This window comes from Pseudopipra pipra, chromosome 10 (assembly GCF_036250125.1).
Source record: "Pseudopipra pipra isolate bDixPip1 chromosome 10, bDixPip1.hap1, whole genome shotgun sequence".
NCBI lineage: Eukaryota > Metazoa > Chordata > Aves > Passeriformes > Pipridae > Pseudopipra > Pseudopipra pipra.
In genome coordinates, this window is record NC_087558.1 from 24,879,311 (window position 1) to 24,887,680 (window position 8,370).

The 8,370-nt window shown below is 42.9% G+C and overlaps 1 long non-coding RNA gene across 1 annotated transcript; it reads right to left on the reverse strand.

Moving 5' to 3' along the window:
- Window positions 1-2,050: 2,050 nt before the first annotated feature.
- On the reverse strand, window positions 2,051-4,501 carry LOC135419943 (uncharacterized). Its single transcript, XR_010433221.1, has 3 exons — window positions 4,282-4,501; window positions 3,536-3,633; window positions 2,051-2,159 (listed from the first exon to the last, which is right to left on the reverse strand). It is a non-coding gene; the product is annotated as an uncharacterized LOC135419943 (long non-coding RNA).
- Window positions 4,502-8,370: the final 3,869 nt, after the last annotated feature.

Consider the following 8,370-nt stretch of genomic DNA (forward strand, 5'->3'; position numbering starts at 1 on the left):
GTGACTTCCAAAGCGTGGTGTAAGATTCATCCCTCACTAATAACTTTAAAAAAAATGTTTGGAATATTTCAGAGTTACCAAGCCCCCTTTTGTAACCCCTCTTTTAACTTTATAAGTTGTAGTTATAGCATACCAGTTAAAATTCAATTGGCAAATTAAATTTCTAAATGCCTAAGAAATAGCTATTTGGAAAAACGTATTTGGAAAAATTGGTAACTTCTAATTCTTTGTTATAATGCAGCTGACAAAGTGCATCTCTTCAATACAGGCTAAATTTTGACTGCCATGAACATAAGCATTTGAATTCTCACAGTCATTTGAGGGTCTTCATCACTGAAATTTAAATTTCAAATTCCATACTTTGGTTCATAAAACATAATTAGACTCTAAGCCAAGCAGAGTACACATTTGCATTAAGAATAAACAAATTATTTTAAACAAAACACATGCCAGCATTATTAAGTACCGTAATTAATGCTGTCAATAATACTACAACTAATAAAATGTTCAACCAGGCTAAAAAAATCATATTAAGAATCAGCATTGCTTGTAAGATAATGAAGTGAAAAATAGTAAAATCAAGAAAATTGGACCAAACAAGCCTGCTTGCAACAGAAAGATCAGGAGAGCTGCTGCTGGAGAACACCTCCATAAGGAATTCAAAGAATGAGGACTCCAAATGTGGTTATTTATGCATTGATTAGTGTTTCAAAGCTTAAATATGAAGGTTATGGGCAACCTGAAAGTATTTAGGCATTAGGTGAGAATAGCAGAGCAGAAGATAGGTCCAAAAATAAACCAAGCTTGATTAAGTGTTTGGGAAAATAACCCAGGTTGCAATATTTTTTACATAGCCTATAAAGTTTCCCTGATGAGAGGGAGATGGAAAAGAACATATTTCTAGTTTTTCAGAAGGTTGTATTGTCTTACCCATGTGTATAATAGTCCTAAATGGAAAGGTAAATAAATCACAGACTTGGACAAAAATCTTTATCTGGGCTGCCTTGTCTCCAGTGAAAAGACTGTTGGCTTCCAGCTCCTACCATTATGTGGGAATACACCTGCACCCATGATTAAGATCCCTTGGCCCGTTTTACTGGCAAAAAGGACCCTGTCACATTGTCACATGAGATGAGTGTCCCCTTACCAGCTGAGGGGTGTTCCTGTGGTGCCCTGTGGAGGTCCAGGATGGGACCTGTGTAAGGTGTCTGAACAGGCACTTTGCTTGCAGGCTGCACAAACGTCCTGTTCCACCTGAACACAGGCAGTGCTCAGGCCCCAGGAGCAGCACTGACTGCAGCATGTGCTGACAGCCAGGCTCCTGGGGACTGTGGAGGCACGTGGGGACTGCAGACAGGAAGGGCTGGGCCACTTGTCTTCCCAGCTGTCATTAGCCTTGAGGCCTGGATTTTGCTAAAGGCGATGTGAGCAACAGATGTGTTGACAGAACAGAGAAGCAGTTTCAGAGCAACTCAAGAACTCAGACACCTTAGGAAAGGTGTCTTTTCTTAGGAAAATCTGTGGGCTAAGGCTTCAGAAGCATTAGCTCTAGCATAGTGACAGCAGGACTGAGACTTGCCCAAGTGCATGAGAAGGCTGTGGCAGAGGTGGAGGATGCTCCTTCTTGCTCTGTAACTGAAACCAGCTTCCTCTCCTTTGCCTCCCTCTGGCCCGCAGTTTGTGGAGCACTCCAGACACCTCAGTATCCTTCTGCAGTGAAGGGATCTCTCCAGACACTCCAGAGGAAACAGCATGGAGAGATACAATCAAAAAAGATGTGTCCACAGCTTCCTGGTGCCAGACAGTGCAGCTCTCCAGGCAGCAGATTGCAGAGTACACTGAGAACAACAGACAAACAAAAAGGCCAGCCAAAAGCTGAGGAATTTTCTGGGTGAGACTCTGCGATTTCATTGTCAGCTTCCATTGTTCAGATCTGATTAAAAACAAACTGGCAGGAGAAAGACCACATGCTTATCAGACACTCCTGCAGGTCACGCCACTAGAAAGCCATTTCACTGTCAGTGATGTGGCCTGTTTGGCAGGAACAGAGTTTTGGACCTCACTTCTATTTGTAGGCAGTTTTGAAAAGCACAGGATTATCAGGGATGAACTGGGTCCTTTGCAACTTGCAGAGAAGTTCCTGTCTCATCGCAGCCATTCTGAAGAGGAAGAGAAAAAACCCTTGTACAACACATTTCTGTTTCCATTAATAACTGTGTTTGGGCCTGCCAGCCAGCATCAGTGGCAGGGTTTCCCCTGAACTGTCTGGGCTCTGACTCTCACCTTTCCTTTATGTTGCCTGTACTATTCCATTAGCATTTAAAGACAGTGCTACATGCACAAGGGAGAGGATTCACAGTCACAGCCAAAAGAAAGATGTGTCAAGCAAAGAGGAAGAGATCAAAAGTGTAATTAAACTCCATTTTCATTGAAGGGACTAAAGCATGGACAGCATGACTTAGATATTCACTTAGAAAATCTGTGCCAATGTGATGACACACTCACATTGCCAAGCCATCTAGAATATTAGGGGTTCCCTCATCAGACTGCCACAGCCAAATGGCCACCACCAGAGAAGATCCTGATTTATGTTCTGATCTATGATTATATTTGAACCTTGCTTCACTTACATGCTGCTTCTTAGCGAAGATTTGGACTTTGGGAAAGGGGTTGACTTTGGAAGAACTGTTGATGAAGGGGCATCTGTTTTGCCTAATTTCATTCTTGAAGCTTGCTGGAACTAGTAAGTTAAAAGTCAATTCCCTCATCTTGTTTTGAAGACCTGGTTCTATGTTGTCTTCAAATGCATATTGAGCCTGCCCTCTTAAACCCAGCCTGCCCAACCCTGCAATCAGTGAAAATCATTGTGTCTTCAGAGGCTTCTGCATTAGGCCCTATATTTTTTCCCTTCTCTTCCAGCAGTCAGATATTAAAACACTTTGAGACAAAGTGGAGGATGACTATCCATTGTTTCTTGGGAGTTAGTGTGCTGTGTGCTAGCTGCACTGATATGTGTAGGACATGCTTATGTTTGACTTCTGCTTTTCCTAGGAACAGAATCCAATATCTGCCTCTCCCAGAAGCCTCTGCATGCCTTTTGATTAAGCAGCAGGAGCTCTGGCTAAGAGTAGAACTCCTTGACTGACAGTATTTTATTTTACGGCTGAGATCTGCTATATGGTCTGGAGGTGTTCTGGGTTTCTCCAAGTGAGAACAAAAAATGTGACAGTTACTCTTGAGAAACACTGACCTGAAAGGGAGCCAGTGCATTCCTCATGCCCAGAGGCAGGTACTCTGAATTCTGTGCTAGCAGTAATTTCTGCCAAGCTCTGTATTCTCACCAAGGTCCTCTGACCACATTGCAGTACAAGGGTTTTTACACAGCATAGTGCCAGTTGTTGTTGCTAAGATGAGCCAGAAGCAAATTATCTCCTGCCAGAACAAGGAAAAGGCCAGTGTGGAAGTGTGTCTCCAAAGTGTCACTGCTCATCTACCCCTATGTATTTAGGTCTCCTGAATGGTCATTCTCACTTACTCTGGTTCTTTTCAAACCTTCACTCTGTCACTTCTGGGGCTCGGTATTTATCTTGCACATACAGACACATCGAAGCAAAGATGTTTTGGGCCTGTGGGCTGCAAGAAGAAGAACAGAGAATTCAACACTCAGCATCAGCATCTCACTTGTAGAGTCAGGAGAAGGAGGTGGGCCCCTGAGGAAGTAGGCAGGAAAATGTACTCTAAGCATGACTAGAAATTGCATATCAAGCTGAAATGTTCCATATATGAATCTGACTGGCATGCATAGTAGTTCCCTTCCAGCCTGCATCTAAGTTTCCCTCTTCTAGAAAGGCTGAAAAGGAGGGAAGTATATGCATAGGCTGAACTAAGAAACATCCCTTCTCTGCCTCACCACTAACATGACAGAACAGGGTCTGGCAGCCTAAACTTTGCTGAGATTGGATTTGAATCAGAGCAGAAATTTTCTCTCCTTTTACTTCCTTACTGTGTTAGGTCTGTAAGTGTTTGCAGATTGCTATAAAGTGCCAGCAAAATGAAAATTATGAAGATTTCAATTTGAAGCACTTGAAGGTATTCCCCCCATGTTAATGTGTCAGGCCAGCACTGGAAGAGACAGCCCTTAATTAGAATGCAGTGAAAAATACTACAGAATGCCTCTTTCTGCAGGAGTTTGTAAATCTAGAGAGGATAATGCTCTCCATACCGTATGTTCTTTGCATATACAAAAGCTTAAGAGACAATTACTTGACAATTTCTACGTACCTTGCAGAAAGCATTCACCAGAAAACAGCGATGGGAACAATCAAGCTCCAAGCATGGAGCCAACATGCAACTGATTTTAACAGTGTGTGGATCAACTGCTGAAAACCTCATCTGTAGAGAAAAGGCTTCTGAGCACACACTAAAAGCTCTTTACATGACTTGACCCATGATCTAACAACAACCAGAAATGGAAAGTTCTGTTGTTTGCATCATAGTAATTCCAGAGGCTTGGCCGTCTCTGTGCTCTGTACGTACACAGACAGAGGCAGCCCTTCCTCCAGGAACATTTCATTTCACAGAGCTGTACAGAAGGGTTAATACAACCCATCTCTGGAACCAACTCACCAGATAAGCTGCTGTTTACTTATTTTGAACAGGTTGATAAGTTGGCTCCAAAGCAGAAAGCTGTTTTCCAAAACCATGCAAGCAAGAAAAGCAGATAGAGTGATTTCAGGGATTGTGGTTTCACTGTGTTTTTATTGTCAGCCGTGCCTGTATTTCAAGGTGCACCATCTGATTTCCAACTCTGCAATAAGATTCAGCCAACATCCATGGCTTCAAAGAAATTATTTCAGCCAAAGATATAAGAGTTAAGGCCATATTTCAAACATTCTTTGTTCAAGTGTCACTCGACTTTGTCACTACAAAGCTTCAGAAAAATGTAAAATCTGTGGGACATGAATTCTTTCTGCTCTGTTTTGTGTGGTCCCCTACACACACAGGGTCTCAGCCAGGCCCTACTGTAATAGAAGAGTAAAAAATATTGCAGAACAGGCATTTAGAAAGTCTAAGGCATATTTAGAGAGCTTATATTCACTCAGAATTAGCAGAGATCCAGTAGTCCTAATTCAACATGTAAGAAGTGTCTGCTTCAGGTATCACCTTTGCTGGGACTGTTCAAATTGGTAAGTACCAGTGCTGAATCAAAGCATTAGGCCAGTGCAAGGGAAAAAATATCCCCAGTCCTCAGGTTGAGCAAGGATTGGCTCCTGTCAACTGGCATTTGACAACATCTCAGAGACTTGGAGCCAGCAAGGAATCTTCATGTAGGAAGTCCAAGTATTCATTTATTAACGTTCCTTCCACAGCATTTACAACAAACACATCAGCCCTAAGTTTTCTGGAGCTCTAAGGTGTTTTTATCTAACCAGATCAAGCTTTAAAGTTAAAATATTCTACCCCTAAATAAAATTCCTGGCATGACAGAACCTGAAAGCCCTTAAATTGGTGTTGAGACTCTTGCATTGCAGAGAAAGTATTTTAACTGGTGGTCTTGATGCAGTAGCATAGTGAGTAATTCCTGAAATTAACTGCTTCTGCTCACTGGCCATTCTTTAAAATTTTAAATTCAAAGTGGGTGAGCTTTCTGGAAGATATGCTGTCAAGGTGAAGGGAAACCTGCTGTATACATGGGTGAGCATGTAGTGGACTCAGAGTGTGGAAGTTCAGATTAATTGAGTGTGCTTTTGGTTTCAAATTAAATGAGTCCATGAAAATAACCACAAATCTGGAGACACTTAATTTTTGAGTCCCTTCATGGAGCCCTTTTCTTTGCCAGCCACTGAGCAGGTGGTAATTTCTCTGCTGACAGGGCCTAAATGAAGCCAGCCAAGTTATAATGTGTAATAGGATTTCCTGGAAGCTTCCTCAGGCTGTCCCCATTTGTGTAGCTGGAAGTGCAGACTCACCAGTTTATTAGGTGCCTAAAGAAGCAGTTAGGAATGAATGTTATAAATAATTCAGGCAGGTGCATCATCTTGCTTCTTAACTTTCTGAGGCACTTTTCAAATACCTCTATGGTACTAGTTGATCCCATCAAACTTCAGAGCTTCATTTAGGCACTGGGCCAGGGATGTACTTGTTTTAGATTCCCTCTATAATCTCTTGAGGACAGAAAGGCCTTTCCAGGGTGTGCTTCCACCCATCTAAACTTCAGTCACTCTTTAGGAGTGCCATTGTCTCTCCATTGAATAAACAGAAACCCTAAAGTGATCCTTCTCCTAATTTAGGTGCATGAGGAGCCTGCCACTAAGTAGAAAAATCCTTGGTCTAGGGTTTGTCACTGTATCTTGGAGTGTTTTGAAAATGTGGTCCACGATGACTTCCTTGGGAAGCACAGAGGGTTCTGCAGTCACTCTGACTCAAAGATAACTTTGGCTTCAGCCTGGACAGTGTCTCTAACCCTCACTGCTGTTCATCTGAGGCAGTTGCACTGCAGAGGAGAAGTCCTTTCTCCAAACCTTGTGTAAAGACCTGCTTGCTCTTTCCTTGGGGAAGAGAGAAAGTTTTAGAACTATAGATAGTACTCTTACTAATATATAGCACTCTTATTAATATTGCATTGCCTGGCAATAGCACAGAGCTCTGCCCAATACCTAAATAATGCTTGTCCCATTTAAAAGCATAGGTACGTTAAAAAACGCTGGAAGGCATTAATACATATTACCCTTAAAATGCACATAAGCAGGTGATGGCAGCAAGTTCTCTTTCCTTGAGAGTCTCACATGCTTTCCACTTGCTGAGTTGAATTCCACAGCACTTGTGCACTGTAATAATCCTTGGAGACTTCTGTCTTTTGTGCCTTGCATCTTCCCTTCTGTTTGTACTGGGTGAACAGTGTATGTCATTAATGCTCTCACCCCCGGCCCTTGTGCTTTGAATTCAAGAATAGATGATGACAGAAAGAGCTGTAATTAGATGACCTACAGCAATGCCCTTTCCTTATGAGACAATATAAAGCAACCCCAACAATTTACTTAGGAACTTATCTGTTTTCTTTTATACTTCATTCATTAAGCATGTGTGGGAATAAAACACATCATCTCCACATCTAATGCAACCATAACAGAAATACAACACAGATGTCAGGTTTTGCAAATGGATTTTTTCCCCATTTACCTCCATGCACTTGCCCTCATCGAAACCTCCATTGACCTCCTGGGAGCTCTTGGGTTTCACACAAAATGGAGGCAAAAATGATGCCAAGTTGTAATAGGACTCCCATTTTGTACTTGGATCAAAAGGCTGCCAGCTAGGGAAGAAGAGGGTATCTGGTTCCTGGTGTCACTCTTTATACCATGGAGCTGAAGAAAAAACCATCCCTGCTGGCATCATCTCTGCCAGCCTCAGCTGAGAGGACTGGCAGGGAGTGAGGCACACACTGAAGGGATGGGGACAGTAGCCTAATTATTCTCACGTCCGTGATACACTGAGTGCACTCAGTTTACCAGGGGATAAACAGAGCTTTCAAGGGGATGGGGACAGCTGAGGAGAATACTCTTTTGATTTATATCCTCCAGCACTCGTCACATGCATAAGTGCTATGAAAACAGCATGTATATGAAAGATGCTTATTGCAGCTGTGAAGACATTACTGATTCCTTTAAAACTCAGTTGCACAGGAAGACCAGATCCAGAGTAACAAAGCCCAACACGACTCACTTGCACAGAGAAAGGTTCTCACTCTAGGAGCTGTTATGCTGTTGAGATATGGTTGTTATGAGCCAGCAAGATTTCAAAAGTGCCTGCCTGCTTATCTAAATAGAAAACTTGTGGAAATACAACCCCCAGAGGATATGCAGTGTACCAATACGTGCTTGTCCATATGTGCTTTGGACTCGCCCAAAATTTATTATTTAGGGGGATCATTTACTACTTAGTTCTGCATTTTGGTTCACTTTAAAACCTGTACTGCTCCAGGCTCTGGTAGTTTGCATTCTCCCTTCATCCTGCCCCCCTCAGTGGCTCCCTCACTGTTCCCTGCCATGGTCTGGAGACAGCCAGCTGGCTCCCCGGGCACACAGATGTGGGCACGGGCTGCGGGAGTGCAGCTGGTGCCGTCATGTGCCTCCGGAACAGGGGCTGAATTGAAGCACAGCCCAAGAGCAGCGTGGCTGTAGCCACTGTCTGTCATGAGGATCTCACTTCTGAGGGGTTTGTTTTGTTCTTAATCTTTGCTGCTGAAAGCTTCTGCATTGGCAGAGAAAAAAAAACCTGTGGTGCTGAGGTCAGCCAGCTGAACTGGGAGGAAAGTGCAGGGGAAATTCCGTGGAACTGATCAGACTTGTACCACAAGGTCATGCACCAAGG